General features: G+C 45.8%; 1 protein-coding gene across 2 annotated transcripts in view; it reads left to right on the top strand.

Moving 5' to 3' along the window:
- The window catches only part of CADM2 (cell adhesion molecule 2), a 336,165-nt gene that overhangs the window by 121,667 nt on the left and 196,916 nt on the right, over window positions 1-17,582 (top strand). The window lies entirely within an intron of this gene.

The following is a 17,582-nucleotide window of genomic DNA, read 5'->3' as shown; positions in this document are numbered from 1 at the left end:
CCCGAAACGTTGGACCTGTGATTTAATAAATTTACTAAGATTTTTCAAAGTCCTGGAGTGACGCTGCAATTTTTCTAAGTATATATATATATATATATATATTAGTGATGAGCGGGTTCGGTTTCTCGGAAACCGAACCCCCCCGAACTTCACCCTTTTTACACGGGTCCGAGCCATACTCGGATTCTCCCGTATGGCTCGGGTAACCCGAGCGCGCCCGAACGTCATCATCCCGCTGTCGGATTCTCGCGAGATTCGGATTCTATATAAGCAGCCGCGCGTCGCCGCCATTTTCACTCGTGCATTGGAAATGTTAGGGAGAGGACGTGGCTGGCGTCCTCTCCGTTATTGTTGATGCATTGCAAATATTTTGTGCTTGCTTATTACTTAATTGTGGGGACTGGGAAGCAGCTGTATATAGGAGGAGTACAGTGCAGAGTTTTGCTGACAGTGACCACCAGTAATACGTTGTCTGTCTGAAAAACACTCCATATCTGTGCTCAGTGTGCTGCATATATCTGTGCTCACACTGCTTAATTGTGGGGACTGGGGAGCAGCTGTATTATATAGCAGGAGTACAGTGCAGAGTTTTGCTGACAGTGACCACCAGTATACGTTGTCTGCCTGAAAAACACTCCATATCTGTGCTCAGTGTGCTGCTTTATTGTGGGGACTGGGGACCACCAGTATAATATTATATAGGAGGAGTACAGTGCAGAGTTTTGCTGACCAGTGACCACCAGTATATAATATATAGCATTACGGTACAGTAGGCAACTGCTGTACCTACCTCTGTGTCGTCATTAAGTATACTATCCATCTAGATTCTATACCTGTGGTGCATTTCAATTGTGCAGTTTGCTGACACAGTGACCACCAGTATATATAGCAGTACGGTATGGGAGGCCACTGCTGTACCTACCTCTGTGTCGTCATTAAGTATACTATCCATCTACATTCTATACCTGTGGTGCATTTTAGTTTTGCAGTTTGCTGACACAGTGACCACCAGTATACTATATATAGCAGTACGGTACGGAAGGCCACTGCTGTACGTACCTCTGTGTCGTCATTAAGTATACTATCCATCTACATTCTATACCTGTGGTGCATTTTAGTTCTGCAGTTTGCTGACACAGTGACCACCAGTATATATAGCAGTACGGTACGGAAGGCCACTGCTGTACCTACCTCTGTGTCATCATTAAGTATACTATCGATCTACATTCTATACCTGTGGTGCATTTTAGTTTTGCAGTTTGCTGACACAGTGACCACCAGTATATATAGCAGTACGGTACGGAAGGCCACTGCTGTACCTACCTCTGTGTCGTCTTTAAGTATACTATCCATCTACATTCTATACCTGTGGTGCATTTTAGTTCTGCAGTTTGCTGACACAATGACCACCAGTATATATAGCAGTACGGTACGGAAGGCCACTGCTGTACCTACCTCTGTGTCATCATTAAGTATACTATCCATCTACATTCTATACCTGTGGTGCATTTTAGTTTTGCAGTTTGCTGACACAGTGACCACCAGTATATATAGCAGTACGGTACGGAAGGCCACTGCTGTACCTACCTCTGTGTCGTCAAGTATACTATCCATCCATACCTGTGGTGCATTTCAGTTTTGCACAGTTTGCTGACCACCAGTATATAATATATAGCATTACGGTACAGTAGGCCACTGCTCTACCTACCTCTGTGTCGTCAAGTATACTAGCTTAGTCACACAGCGACCTTGGTGCGCCTCTTTTTTTCTTTGCATCATGTGCTGTTTGGGGACAATTTTTTTGAAGTGCCATCCTGCCTGACACTGCAGTGCCACTCCTAGATGGGCCAGGTGCAGGGCCGGTGCTAGGGTGTTCGGCGCCCCCCTGCAAACTATAAATTTGCGCCCTCCCATATTCCTTTGGCGCGCGCTGGGAAAAGGGGTGTGGTCTCACAAGTAAGGGGCATGGCCATACAATAGTACCCCCATTTAAAATTACGCCACAATGTAGCACAATCTTATTAATCTTATACGTAATGCCCCACCCGTAGTAGTAGCGTCCTTATATGTAATGCACCCCAGTAATAGTAGCATCCTTATACATAATGCCCCCCAGTAGTAGTAGTGTCCTTATACATAATGCCCCCCCAGTAGTAGTAGCGTCCTTATACATAATGCCCCCCAGTAGTAGTAGTGTCCTTATACATAATGCCCCCCCAGTAGTAGTAGCATCCTTACACATAATCCCCCACCGTAGTAGTAGCATCCTTATACATAATGCCCCCCGTAGTAGTAGTGTCCTTATACATAATGTCCCCCAGTAGTAGTAGCATCCTTATACATAATGCCCCCCAGTAGTAGTAGCGTCCTTATACGTAGTGCACGCCCAGTAGTAGACGTGTCCTTATACGTAATACCCCCCAGTAGTAGTAGCGTCCTTATACGTAGTGCACCCCCAGTAGTAGTAGCGTTCTTACATGTAATGCACCCCCCAGTAGTAGCATCGTTATACGTAATTCCCCCCTAGAAGTAGTAGCGTCCTTATACGTAATGCCCCCCCCAGTAGTAGTAGCGTCCTTATACGTAGTGCACCCCCAGTAGTAGTAGCGTCCTTATACGTAATGTCCCCCCAGTAGTAGTAGCGTCCTTATACGTAATGCCCTCCCAGTAGTAGTAGCGTTCTTATACGTAATGCGCCCCCAGTAGTAGTACCGTCCTTATACATAATGCTCCGCCCAGTAGTAGCATTGTTATACGTAATGCCCTCCCAGTAATAGTAGCGTCCTTATACATAATGACCCCAAGTAGTAGTATCGTCCTTATACGTAATGCCCCCCCAGTAGTAGTAGCGTCCTTATACAAAGTGCACCCCAGTAGTAGTATCGTCCTTATACGTAATGCCCCCCCCCCACAGTAGTAGTAGCGTCCTTATACATAGTGCACCCAAGTAGTAGTATCGTCCTTATACGTAATGCCCCCCCCCCAGTAGTAGTAGCGTCCTTATACGTAATGCCCCCCCAGTAGTAGTAGCGTTCTTACATGTAATGCCCCCCCAGTAGTAGCGTCGTTATACGTAATGCCCCCCCAGTAGTAGCGTCCATAAAGCGCGCACACAGACATACCTCACACACACACACACACACACACACACGCACACACAATTCACGCATATATACACACACACACTTCTCTCTCACCCTCCACTTACCTAAGCCAGTCTCCCTCTGTACAGCAGCCTGGTCTGTGTAGCTCCGCCCCCTTCTGGGCCGTTTAGCCACGCCCCGTCCGTCCCGTGTAGCTCCGCCCCATGTAGCTCCGCCCCCTTCTGTCCCGTACTCGGCACTGTCACACAGCACAGGTGAGGGGAGGTGAGGGGAGAGGAGGGAGGAGGCTTTTCATGCTGCAGGTGCCCACTGCCAGTGCCTGTCATACAGTGACAGACACAGCACTGGCAGCAGCACAAGCAGGAGGGGGGACAGGACGGCGCAGCAGGGAAGGGATGCAGAGCAGGGGAAGCGCCTATCCGTCCCAGCGCCTCCCTGCACTGCATCCTTTCGCTGAGCGGGTAGCGCCGGGCCTGGCCAGGTGTTTGTGTCGGCCACTTGGGTCGCTTAGCTTAGTCACACAGCGACCTTGGTGTATCTCTTTTTTTCTTTGCATCATGTGCTATTTGGGGACTATTTTTTTTAAGTGCCATCCTGTCTGACACTGCAGTGCCACTCCTAGATGGGCCAGGTGTTTGTGTCGGCCACTTGTGTCGCTTAGCTTAGTCACACAGCGACCTTGGTGCGCCTCTTTTTTTCTTTGCATCATGTGCTGTTTGGGGACTATTTTTTTGAAGTGCCATCCTGTCTGACACTGCAGTGCCACTCCTAGATGGGCCATGTGTTTGTGTCGGCCACTTGTGTCGCTTATCTTAGTCACACAGTGACCTTGGTGCGCCTCTTTTTTTCTTTGCATAATGTGCTGTTTGGGGACTATTTGTTTGAAGTGCCATCCTGCCTGACACTGCAGTGCCACTCCTAGATGAGCCAGGTGTTTGTGTCGGCCACTTGTGTCGCTTAGCTTAGTCACACAGCGACCTTGGTGCGCCTCTTTTTTTCTTTGCATCATGTGCTGTTTGGGGACTATTTTTTTGAAGTGCCATCCTGTCTGACACTGCAGTGCCAGTCCTAGATGGGCCAGGTGTTTGTGTCGGCCACTTGTGTCGCTTAGCTTAGTCACACAGCGACCTTGGTGCGCCTCTTTTTTTCTTTGCATCATGTGCTGTTTGGGGACTATTTTTTTGAAGTGCCATCCTGCCTGACACTGCAGTGCCACTCCTAGATGGGCCAGGTGTTTGTGTCGGCCACTTGTGTCGCTTAGCTTAGTCACACAGCGACCTTGGTGCGCCCCTTTTTTTCTTTGCATCATGTGCTGTTTGGGGACTACTTTTTGAAGTGCCATCCTGCCTGACACTGCAGTGCCACTCCTAGATGGGCCAGGTGTTTGTGTCGGCCACTTGTGTTGCTTATCTTAGTCACACAGCGACCTTGGTGCGCCTCTTTTTTTCTTTGCATAATGTGCTATTTGGGGACAATTTTTTTGAAGTGCCATCCTGCCTGACACTGCAGTGCCACTCCTAGATGGGCCAGGTGTTTGTATCGGCCACTTATGTCGCTTATCTTAGTCACACAGCGACCTTGGTGCGCCTCTTTTTTTCTTTGCATCATGTGCTGTTTGGGGACAATTTTTTTGAAGTGCCATCCTGTCTGACACTGCAGTGCCACTCCTAGATGGGCCAGGTGTTTGTGTCGGCCACTTGTGTCGCTTATCTTAGTCACACAGCGACCTTGGTGCACCTCTTTTTTTCTTTGCATCATGTGCTCTTTGGGGACAATTTTTTTGAAGTGCCATCCTGCCTGACACTGCAGTGCCATTCCGAGATGGGCCAGGTGTTCGTGTCGGCCACTTGTGTCGCTTAGCTTAGTCACACAGCGACCTTGGTGCGCCTCTTTTTTTCTTTGCATCATGTGCTGTTTGGGGACTATTTTTTTTGAAGTGCCATCTTGCCTGACACTGCAGTGCCACTCCTAGATGGGCCAGGTGTTTGTGTCGGCCACTTGTGTCGCTTAGCTTAGCCATCCAGCGACCTCGGTGCAAATTTTAGGACTAAAAATAATATTGTGAGGTGTGAGGTGTTCAGAATAGACTGGAAATGAGTGGAAATTATGGTTATTGTGGTTAATAATACTATGGGATCAAAATGACCCCCAAATTCTATGATTTAAGCTGTTTTTTAGGGTTTTTTGAAAAAAACACCCGAATCCAAAACACACCCGAATCCGACAAAAATTTTTCGGTGAGGTTTTGCCAAAACGCGTCCGAATCCAAAACACGGCCGCGGAACCGAATCCAAATTCAAAACACAAAACCCGAAAAATGTCCGGTGCACATCACTAATATATATATAATAAAATTAATCCGCCTGATTCTTTATTAGGGGCCTCCCTGTCTGAAGTGCCCGGGGCCCCCTATAGCCTTAATCCGGGTCTGATTGAACCTTAAACTAAACTAGGATTAGGCAACCTTTGGCCCTCCTGCTGCTGCGAAACTACAAGCACATGTAGACATGTAGGTCCTATGGGACTTGTAGTCCCAAAGCAGCTGGAGCGGGAGTGCTGGCTGGCAAGGCATACTGGGACTTCCCAATAGTTGAAGAGCTGCAGGTATTCCACCTCTGATCTGAATGAATGTCACTTCACCTGTTATAGTTCATCTGTCACTGTTTTTTCCCTTTGCAGTAGTATGAAATAACAAAAGTAAAGTGCAATTCTGTGGAGACTTGACAACGTTTTATTTTATCAAGTGACAGAACGAGTATTGTATTTTCAATAGATGAAATAGAGATGTGCAAAGCAGAGTTTGCCATTGATTGTTGTTGTAAACCTGTGATATGTTCTAATGCATTGCAGTATGGTGCACTGTCAGTGAAAATGGCCGTGAATGGGCATATTTTTAAAACAGCAATCCTTTGCAAGGCAAAACCAACCTACTTTTGCCTTGAAAATAATTGGCGCATTAAAAATACGGCCATTCTCGGCTGACCTCCCGCACCTTATGCAAACTCGGACCCTATTACATATATCCAAAAGTATCTGTGTACCTGGACAAACCATGTTGCAATGCAAAGGGTGCAAACACATTTATGTTTTTGCATGCAGGCTAAATACTGTCTGCTTTTACATGTAACCCTCAAATACTGAACATGGGTGGATTAAGGGGGTAATTCCAAGTTGATCGCAGCAGGAAATTTTTTAGCAGTTGGGCAAAACCATGTGCACTGCAGGGGAGGCAGATATAACATGTGCAGAGAGAGTTAGATTTGGGTGGGTTATTTTGTTTCTGTGCAGGGTAAATACTGGCTGCTTTATTTTTACACTGCTATTTAGATTGCAGATTGAACACACCACACCCAAATCTAACTCTCTCTGCACATGTTATATCTGCCTCCCCTGCAGTGCACATGGTTTTGCCCAACTGCTAAAAAATTTCCTGCTGCGATCAACTTGGAATTACCCCCTAAGAGAGGAGAGGGCCCATGTGCAGGCTCCGTGCAGGCTCCATCCACTTTGGCAGCAGCCACAGCGCTGTAAACTCTGGCTTAGTGATTCCTGTCTGCAGCTGCAGCTGCCATGGACTCTGGAGGGATAAGCATAATACAGTGGGTACAAGCAGTGCAGGGTGGGTCTCCTGGAAACAGGGGCCCATTTTCACTGCTCACCCTACACCAATTATAGATACCCCAATGACTGGACAGCTTTATTTTACACAGTTTTACTGAGTTTTGGCATGACCTTCTTAAATCTAAATCTCTCTGCACATTTTAAATCTGCCCCACATCTGTTTTTTGCCAAGGTGCACAGTTATTTGCTCTTCTTTGTTTAGTCCCACCTCAGAATCAGGACCATTATCTCTGGCTAAAACAGGTGTAAACAGGGCTTATGTATATTTAATAAATAGGCCCCAAAAACACTTTTGCAGCTATTGGGCTTGATTCATGTTTGTAAGTAAAGTAAAAAAGCAAGCAACTGGGCACTGCTGGTGGGGCAGATGTAACATGTGCAGAGAGATTAGATTTGGGTGGGGTATGTTCAAACTGAAATCTAAGTTGCAGTGTAAAAATAAAACTGTCTAACATTTGTGGGCTACGTGCAAAAGCAGCCAGTATTTACCCTGCACAGAAAAGATATAAATGTATATTTTCTCCCCTTGCATGGCAACATGGTTTCTTCCAGACACAAAGTAACTTGCATTTTCTGTTTTACTTACAAACATGGGGGTCATTCCGAGTTGTTCGCTCGCAAGCTGCTTTTAGCAGCATTGCACACGCTAAGCCGCCGCCTACTGGGAGTGAATCTTAGCATCTTAAAATTGCGAACGAAAGATTCGCAATATTGCGATGACATCTCTGTGCAGTTTCTGAGTAGCTCGAGACTTACTCTGCCAGTGCGATCAGTTCAGTGCTTGTCGTTCCTGGTTTGACGTCACAAACACACCCAGCGTTCGCCCAGACACTCCTCCGTTTCTCCAGCCACTCCCGCGTTTTTCCCAGAAACGGTAGCGTTTTTTCCCACACGCCCCTAAAACGGCCTGTTTCCGCCCAGAAACACCCACTTCCTGTCAATCACATTACGATCACCAGAACGAAGAAAAAAACGTGAGTAAAATTCCTAACTGCATAGCAAATTTACTTGGCGCAGTCGCAGTGCGAACATTGCGCATGCGCATTAAGCGGAAAATCGCTGCGATGCGAAGAAATTTACCGAGCGAACAACTCGGAATGACCCCCATGAATCAGTCCTACAGTATTATGCTGTACCACTAAAGAAAACAACTGCCCCTTAGTGACTGCTCTGCATGTGTATCCTTCTGGTCACCTTCTCCCTAATCAATTATGCAACTCAAATAAAGCTCTGTTAAAATAATCTAATATTTGACCCAATTTATATAGATGATTGCCTGTTTTAAATGCCTCAGAGATGCAGTTATACTTATTTTCTGCTTTGTTAATTTTTCTCATCTCTTCTGTAGAAGCTTCACAATTATGCTATAATTGGACACAGCCACAATGCAAAACATTGGTCAGTTCAAGGTTTACTGTGACTATCCAAATTCATCATTTAGCCATGTTTCCTATAATTAAAGGATTTGTAACAGTTTCTGGATCCTTGCAGGTTTTTATTTCTACATAAAATATCGATAAAACAATAATTTATCTAAAGTTGATTTAAAATTCTATTGAAACTTTTGTTTGCAGTTGAACAAGTAGGATAAGGAAAAATAGAATAAAGCAAACACATACAAAAATGCACTAGAATAGGGGTTCCTCGAGGGCGTCACTGGGCTGAAAAGTGGGAAGGGGTGAGGCCCCACGTTTTCATAACTTTGGGACCATGTCTATCATTTCCAGAGATGCTGGGCTGCCCCCGGACTCTAGTCTGTCTGCACAGCGCACACTGTTGGTTCCTACTCTTTGACAGGAGCTATGAGCTTAACATAATGTTACAATGCAGCACCTGGCTACCTGTTAATGGGGAGGAGCCAGCATTTTGGTGTCACCTGGGGTTCCTAACCTGCGGGCACCTAAAATAATGAAATGTTTATCGTAGACTATCCTTCATTCATATGCATACTCAATGCATACTCTAAAGAAATAACTGTCACCGACAACAGAAATAATTTTGCCAAATAAAAATGTCAGCTTTATTATTAAACAATGGCAGGCTGGCAAGGAGGGACCGCCTATTTAAATCAAGTCCCTATTTATTCTAAACTTTAACCTTTTTCATTGTGGCTGACCAAAACAACTTATAAGTTTCAAACCACAAGAAGAGGCCAGGGCCCAATTTTGCCCTGCCTCCATAGCATAACAAGGGGCAAAATGGGGCCATTTGCCACCCCTTGTGTTGATCAATCCTTACCGAGGATACCGTGGCCAACTCTCCACTCAAGGTATTCCCCAACTCCAAACCAAAAGGTGCTTAGGTTTCTACCCACTCCACCGGGGACCGTAGCCCATCTGGTCAGATGGTACTCTGGCCCCGTAATGTATCAAACTCCACCACCTTCTCATCTCCTGAGCACCTATAAACTCTTTTTCAAATATAGCCACAATTTCAGACCGTCCCAATCCGCCAAGTCGACTCCAATAATAACTCACCATAGGACAGGTGGGTGGATCAATTTTTCCTGAGGAAAAGAGGGAGAACTTAATCAATCCTCCTCTCATAAGGGCTAAGCCCCTCCGATCACCTGATTTCTCAGCAACCCCATAGGTCAAGCAGTTTCCATAGCAACACCTCCACTTGTCCTTGCTGCTTCATTCAGTATACTACTCAGAATTTTATGTCACTATAGACATATGAAATGTCCTCCATTCTCGAGGTGGATCATCATTGTTAGAACATAGACATTAAAGAGTAGATTTTAGTAAAGCAATTAAACAGAATTACACTATTAAGTTGTTAAGTGTGGTAGAGATGAGCGGGTTCGGTTTCTCTGAATCCGAACCCGCCAGAACTTCATGTTTTTTTTCACGGGTCCGAGCGACTCGGATCTTCCCGCCTTGCTCGGTTAACCCGAGCGCGCCCGAACGTCATCATGACGCTGTCGGATTCTCGCGAGGCTCGGATTCTATCGCGAGACTCGGATTCTATATAAGGAGCCGCGCGTCGCCGCCATTTTCACACGTGCATTGAGATTGATAGGGAGAGGACGTGGCTGGCGTCCTCTCCGTTTAGGATTAGAATAGATTAGAGAGACACTTGATTTACTAATTTTGGGGAGCATTAGGAGTACTCAGTAGTGTACAGTGCAGAGTTTTGCTGATAGTGACCAGTGACCACCACTTTTATTTATAATCCGTTCTCTGCCTGAAAAAAGCGATACACAGCACACAGTGACTCAGTCACATACCATATCTGTGTGCACTGCTCAGGCTCAGGCCAGTGTGCTGCATCATCTATATATATTATATATCTGTCTGACTGCTCAGCTCACACAGCTTATAATTGTGGGGGAGACTGGGGAGCACTACTGCAGTGCCAGTTATAGGTTATAGCAGGAGCCAGGAGTACATAATATTATATTAAAATTAAACAGTGCACACTTTTGCTGCAGGAGTGCCACTGCCAGTGTGACTAGTGACCAGTGACCTGACCACCAGTATATAATATTAGTAGTATACTATCTCTTTATCAACCAGTCTATATTAGCAGCAGACACAGTACAGTGCGGTAGTTCACGGCTGTGGCTACCTCTGTGTCGGCACTCGGCAGCCCGTCCATAATTGTATATACCAGTGACCTAACCGTGGTTTTTTTTTCTTTCTTTATACATACATACTAGTTACAAATATACTATCTCTTTATCAACCAGTCTATATATTAGCAGCAGACACAGTACAGTGCGGTAGTTCACGGCTGTGGCTACCTCTGTGTCGGCACTCGGCAGCCCGTCCATAATTGTATATACCACCTAACCGTGGTTTTTTTTTCTTTCTTTATACATACATACTAGTTACGAGTATACTATCTCTTTATCAACCAGTCTATATATTAGCAGCAGACACAGTACAGTGCGGTAGTTCACGGCTGTGGCTACCTCTGTGTCGGCACTCGGCAGCCCGTCCATAATTGTATATACCACCTAACCGTGGTTTTTTTTTCTTTCTTTATACATACATACTAGTTACGAGTATACTATCTCTTTATCAACCAGTCTATATATTAGCAGCAGACACAGTACAGTGCGGTAGTTCACGGCTGTGGCTACCTCTGTGTCGGCACTCGGCAGCCCGTCCATAATTGTATATACCACCTAACCGTGGTTTTTTTTTCTTTCTTTATACATACATACTAGTTACGAGTATACTATCTCTTTATCAACCAGTCTATATATTAGCAGCAGACACAGTACAGTGCGGTAGTTCACGGCTGTGGCTACCTCTGTGTCGGCACTCGGCAGCCCGTCCATAATTGTATATACCACCTAACCGTGGTTTTTTTTTCTTTCTTTATACATACATACTAGTTACGAGTATACTATCTCTTTATCAACCAGTCTATATATTAGCAGCAGACACAGTACAGTGCGGTAGTTCACGGCTGTGGCTACCTCTGTGTCGGCACTCGGCAGCCCGTCCATAATTGTATATACCACCTAACCGTGGTTTTTTTTTCTTTCTTTATACATACATACTAGTTACGAGTATACTATCTCTTTATCAACCAGTCTATATATTAGCAGCAGACACAGTACAGTGCGGTAGTTCACGGCTGTGGCTACCTCTGTGTCGGCACTCGGCAGCCCGTCCATAATTGTATATACCACCTAACCGTGGTTTTTTTTTCTTTCTTTATACATACATACTAGTTACGAGTATACTATCTCTTTATCAACCAGTCTATATATTAGCAGCAGACACAGTACAGTGCGGTAGTTCACGGCTGTGGCTACCTCTGTGTCGGCACTCGGCAGCCCGTCCATAATTGTATATACCACCTAACCGTGGTTTTTTTTTCTTTCTTTATACATACATACTAGTTACGAGTATACTATCTCTTTATCAACCAGTCTATATATTAGCAGCAGACACAGTACAGTGCGGTAGTTCACGGCTGTGGCTACCTCTGTGTCGGCACTCGGCAGCCCGTCCATAATTGTATACTAGTATCCAATCCATCCATCTCCATTGTTTACCTGAGGTGCCTTTTAGTTGTGCCTATTAAAATATGGAGAACAAAAATGTTGAGGTTCCAAAATTAGGGAAAGATCAAGATCCACTTCCACCTCGTGCTGAAGCTGCTGCCACTAGTCATGGCCGAGACGATGAAATGCCAGCAACGTCGTCTGCCAAGGCCGATGCCCAATGTCATAGTACAGAGCATGTCAAATCCAAAACACCAAATATCAGTAAAAAAAGGACTCCAAAACCTAAAATAAAATTGTCGGAGGAGAAGCGTAAACTTGCCAATATGCCATTTACCACACGGAGTGGCAAGGAACGGCTGAGGCCCTGGCCTATGTTCATGGCTAGTGGTTCAGCTTCACATGAGGATGGAAGCACTCAGCCTCTCGCTAGAAAAATGAAAAGACTCAAGCTGGCAAAAGCAGCACAGCAAAGAACTGTGCATTCTTCGAAATCCCAAATCCACAAGGAGAGTCCAATTGTGTCGGTTGCGATGCCTGACCTTCCCAACACTGGACGTGAAGAGCATGCGCCTTCCACCATTTGCACGCCCCCTGCAAGTGCTGGAAGGAGCACCCGCAGTCCAGTTCCTGATAGTCAGATTGAAGATGTCAGTGTTGAAGTACACCAGGATGAGGAGGATATGGGTGTTGCTGGCGCTGGGGAGGAAATTGACCAGGAGGATTCTGATGGTGAGGTGGTTTGTTTAAGTCAGGCACCCGGGGAGACACCTGTTGTCCGTGGGAGGAATATGGCCGTTGACATGCCAGGTGAAAATACCAAAAAAATCAGCTCTTCGGTGTGGAGGTATTTCACCAGAAATGCGGACAACAGGTGTCAAGCCGTGTGTTCCCTTTGTCAAGCTGTAATAAGTAGGGGTAAGGACGTTAACCACCTCGGAACATCCTCCCTTATACGTCACCTGCAGCGCATTCATAATAAGTCAGTGACAAGTTCAAAAACTTTGGGTGACAGCGGAAGCAGTCCACTGACCAGTAAATCCCTTCCTCTTGTAACCAAGCTCACGCAAACCACCCCACCAACTCCCTCAGTGTCAATTTCCTCCTTCCCCAGGAATGCCAATAGTCCTGCAGGCCATGTCACTGGCAAGTCAGACGAGTCCTCTCCTGCCTGGGATTCCTCCGATGCATCCTTGCGTGTAACGCCTACTGCTGCTGGCGCTGCTGTTGTTGCCGCTGGGAGTCGATGGTCATCCCAGAGGGGAAGTCGTAAGCCCACTTGTACTACTTCCAGTAAGCAATTGACTGTTCAACAGTCCTTTGCGCGGAAGATGAAATATCACAGCAGTCATCCTACTGCAAAGTGGATAACTGAGTCCTTGACAACTATGTTGGTGTTAGACGTGCGTCCGGTATCCGCCGTTAGTTCACAGGGAACTAGACAATTTATTGAGGCAGTGTGCCCCCGTTACCAAATACCATCTAGGTTCCACTTCTCTAGGCAGGCGATACCGAGAATGTACACGGACGTCAGAAAAAGACTCACCAGTGTCCTAAAAAATGCAGTTGTACCCAATGTCCACTTAACCACGGACATGTGGACAAGTGGAGCAGGGCAGGGTCAGGACTATATGACTGTGACAGCCCACTGGGTAGATGTATGGACTCCCGCCGCAAGAACAGCAGCGGCGGCACCAGTAGCAGCATCTCGCAAACGCCAACTCTTTCCTAGGCAGGCTACGCTTTGTATCACCGCTTTCCAGAATACGCACACAGCTGAAAACCTCTTACGGCAACTGAGGAAGATCATCGCGGAATGGCTTACCCCAATTGGACTCTCCTGTGGATTTGTGGCATCGGACAACGCCAGCAATATTGTGTGTGCATTAAATATGGGCAAATTCCAGCACGTCCCATGTTTTGCACATACCTTGAATTTGGTGGTGCAGAATTTTTTAAAAAACGACAGGGGCGTGCAAGAGATGCTGTCGGTGGCCAGAAAAATTGCGGGACACTTTCGGCGTACAGGCACCACGTACAGAAGACTGGAGCACCACCAAAAACTACTGAACCTGCCCTGCCATCATCTGAAGCAAGAAGTGGTAACGAGGTGGAATTCAACCCTCTATATGCTTCAGAGGTTGGAGGAGCAGCAAAAGGCCATTCAAGCCTATACAATTGAGCACGATATAGGAGATGGAATGCACCTGTCTCAAGTGCAGTGGAGAATGATTTCAACGTTGTGCAAGGTTCTGATGCCCTTTGAACTTGCCACACGTGAAGTCAGTTCAGACACTGCCAGCCTGAGTCAGGTCATTCCCCTCATCAGGCTTTTGCAGAAGAAGCTGGAGGCATTGAAGAAGGAGCTAAAAGGGAGCGATTCCGCTAGGCATGTGGGACTTGTGGATGCAGCCCTTAATTCGCTTAACAAGGATTCACGGGTGGTCAATCTGTTGAAATCAGAGCACTACATTTTGGCCACCGTGCTCGATCCTAGATTTAAAGCCTACCTTGGATCTCTCTTTCCGGCAGACACAGGTCTGCTGGGGTTGAAAGACCTGCTGGTGACAAAATTGTCAAGTCAAGCGGAACGCGACCTGTCAACATCTCCTCCTTCACATTCTCCCGCAACTGGGGGTGCGAGGAAAAGGCTCAGAATTCCGAGCCCACCCGCTGGCGGTGATGCAGGGCAGTCTGGAGCGACTGCTGATGCTGACATCTGGTCCGGACTGAAGGACCTGACAACGATTACGGACATGTCGTCTACTGTCACTGCATATGATTCTCTCAACATTGATAGAATGGTGGAGGATTATATGAGTGACCGCATCCAAGTAGGCACGTCACACAGTCCGTACTTATACTGGCAGGAAAAAGAGGCAATTTGGAGGCCCTTGCACAAACTGGCTTTATTCTACCTAAGTTGCCCTCCCACAAGTGTGTACTCCGAAAGAGTGTTTAGTGCCGCCGCTCACCTTGTCAGCAATCGGCGTACGAGGTTACATCCAGAAAATGTGGAGAAGATGATGTTCATTAAAATGAATTATAATCAATTCCTCCGCGGAGACATTGACCAGCAGCAATTGCCTCCACAAAGTACACAGGGAGCTGAGATGGTGGATTCCAGTGGGGACGAATTGATAATCTGTGAGGAGGGGGATGTACACGGTGATATATCGGAGGGTGAAGATGAGGTGGACATCTTGCCTCTGTAGAGCCAGTTTGTGCAAGGAGAGATTAATTGCTTCTTTTTTGGGGGGGGTCCAAACCAACCCGTCATATCAGTCACAGTCGTGTGGCAGACCCTGTCACTGAAATGATGGGTTGGTTAAAGTGTGCATGTCCTGTTTTGTTTATACAACATAAGGGTGGGTGGGAGGGCCCAAGGACAATTCCATCTTGCACCTCTTTTTTCTTTTCTTTTTCTTTGCATCATGTGCTGATTGGGGAGGGTTTTTTTGGAAGGGACATCCTGCGTGACACTGCAGTGCCACTCCTAGATGGGCCCGGTGTTTGTGTCGGCCACTAGGGTCGCTAATCTTACTCACACAGTCAGCTACCTCATTGCGCCTCTTTTTTTCTTTGCGTCATGTGCTGTTTGGGGAGGGTTTTTTGGAAGGGACATCCTGCGTGACACTGCAGTGCCACTCCTAGATGGGCCCGGTGTTTGTGTCGGCCACTAGGGTCGCTAATCTTACTCACACAGCTACCTCATTGCGCCTCTTTTTTTCTTTGCGTCATGTGCTGTTTGGGGAGGGTTTTTTGGAAGGGCCATCCTGCGTGACACTGCAGTGCCACTCCTAGATGGGCCCGGTGTTTGTGTCGGCCACTAGGGTCGCTAATCTTACTCACACAGCTACCTCATTGCGCCTCTTTTTTTCTTTGCGTCATGTGCTGTTTGGGGAGGGTTTTTTGGAAGGGACATCCTGCGTGACACTGCAGTGCCACTCCTAGATGGGCCCGGTGTTTGTGTCGGCCACTAGGGTCGCTTATCTTACTCACACAGCGACCTCGGTGCAAATTTTAGGACTAAAAATAATATTGTGAGGTGTGAGGTATTCAGAATAGACTGAAAATGAGTGTAAATTATGTTTTTTGAGGTTAATAATACTTTGGGATCAAAATGACCCCCAAATTCTATGATTTAAGCTGTTTTTTAGTGTTTTTTGAAAAAAACACCCGAATCCAAAACACACCCGAATCCGACAAAAAAAATTCGGTGAGGTGTTGCCAAAACGCGTTCGAACCCAAAACACGGCCGCGGAACCGAACCCAAAACCAAAACACAAAACCCGAAAAATTTCAGGCGCTCATCTCTAAAGTGTGGGTCACAACTTGAGATGCACAAGCTCATTCAGTAGGGATTCCCAAATCTGTTTTTGAAGTGCTTTAAACCTCTGCAAAAGTAGCAGAATCACGGTGCATGGAATGTACAGCAGCCAATCAGTAGAGATCTATCACTGACACTCATAGTTCCTGGATTATTCTATGGCAAGTGTCTGTGGATGCTGCTATCTGTGGCTGGTGATGTGAGCTGTGACTTATTAGTGACCGGTCCGCTGACTACTCTAATCTTCACCTTTGTACTGTGCACATTGGACACATAGCAACATTGAATTACAGTATTTGCGTAGATTTTTTCCACTTAGTCCAATAGTGACTCATATTCTATTGGAATCCTGCAGAGTTCGGTAAGTTCTTCCATTGTACAAATTCCTCATATGTTCAAATCTCTTTATATAATTCAATACAGTAATAAACATATGTGTTCAGAATGCATTCAGAATACATTGCTTGCTATTTCGACCTATTTCTTTTTTTAGAAGCATTGACTGATGCGAAAACAAAAAAAATGTTTCCTCCACTTGTCATTAGTTATTTGACTGTACATACATACAAATACCCAGACATGACATTGTCCTCTCAACAGTTGTATTTATATATATTTTTTTTACAATGCACTGACTATACATAAACAGCTGCTGTATTTTGGCACTGTCTCTAGTCTTTATGTCCATTTCCTCTAATTGGAAACCTTATTATTTGAATAGCCACAACATCAAGTACAGGTATATTGTATTAATCGAATGATGGAATGCAATAAGGAAATAAAAGAACACCTCAAAAAGAATTTTTAGGGAATTTGAAATAATACAGTATGTCAGGTCTTAATGCATACTTACCAACTCTCCTGGAAGTTGGAGACTCACGCTTTTTTGGGTAGCACTCCACACCTCCAGAAGAGTTGGCACCCCTCCAACATCCCATCCACTTCATAGTGAAGTGGGCAGGATATGGAGATAATGCTGGGAATCACAGTCTCTATAGAGTGGTCAAATTGCTGTAATTTTAGCCCTGCCCCTTCCCCAAGAACATGCAATTTGTGTAATTTACCATGGTGGGGGCGGGGCCCTTCTCCCAGCTGCTTATCCTCTTCGGACATCTACTAGAGAGGAATATTTCAAAGTAGGTAGGTATGTCTTAATGGCAGGAATGCAAAGTACACCTGAAAGTAAAATGAAACGTACTTTGGGGTGTATTCAATAGCTGTCGGAAACTATTGTATTGTCGGAAAGATAGCAATTTCCGAAAGGTTTAGGTCGGAAGGGGTTCCGACCTATTCAATGCTGGCTGATTTTTAAAACCACGTGGATAGTCGGAATCCACGCTTGCTGTCAGAAGCGCAGCCAAACCCGACAGGTTTTAGCCCCTTTTCTTTCATTCCATTGAAAAGATCCGACAGGTATTGAATACACCTCTTTGCATCAGTTTGAGGCTGGGCATTATGAGAATGTAGTGAAATGTAGTGGGTTGTCTATCACCAACATGTGTTAGCGCTGGCAGAACCAAAATGTTTAATAAGCCCCCTGATTTTCACCAGGGGCTTCCTC

Source organism: Pseudophryne corroboree, chromosome 2, assembly GCF_028390025.1.
Source record: "Pseudophryne corroboree isolate aPseCor3 chromosome 2, aPseCor3.hap2, whole genome shotgun sequence".
NCBI classification, from domain to species: domain Eukaryota; kingdom Metazoa; phylum Chordata; class Amphibia; order Anura; family Myobatrachidae; genus Pseudophryne; species Pseudophryne corroboree.
Note: the sequence above shows the minus strand (reverse complement) of the source record. Positions and strands in the feature narration are given on the sequence as shown.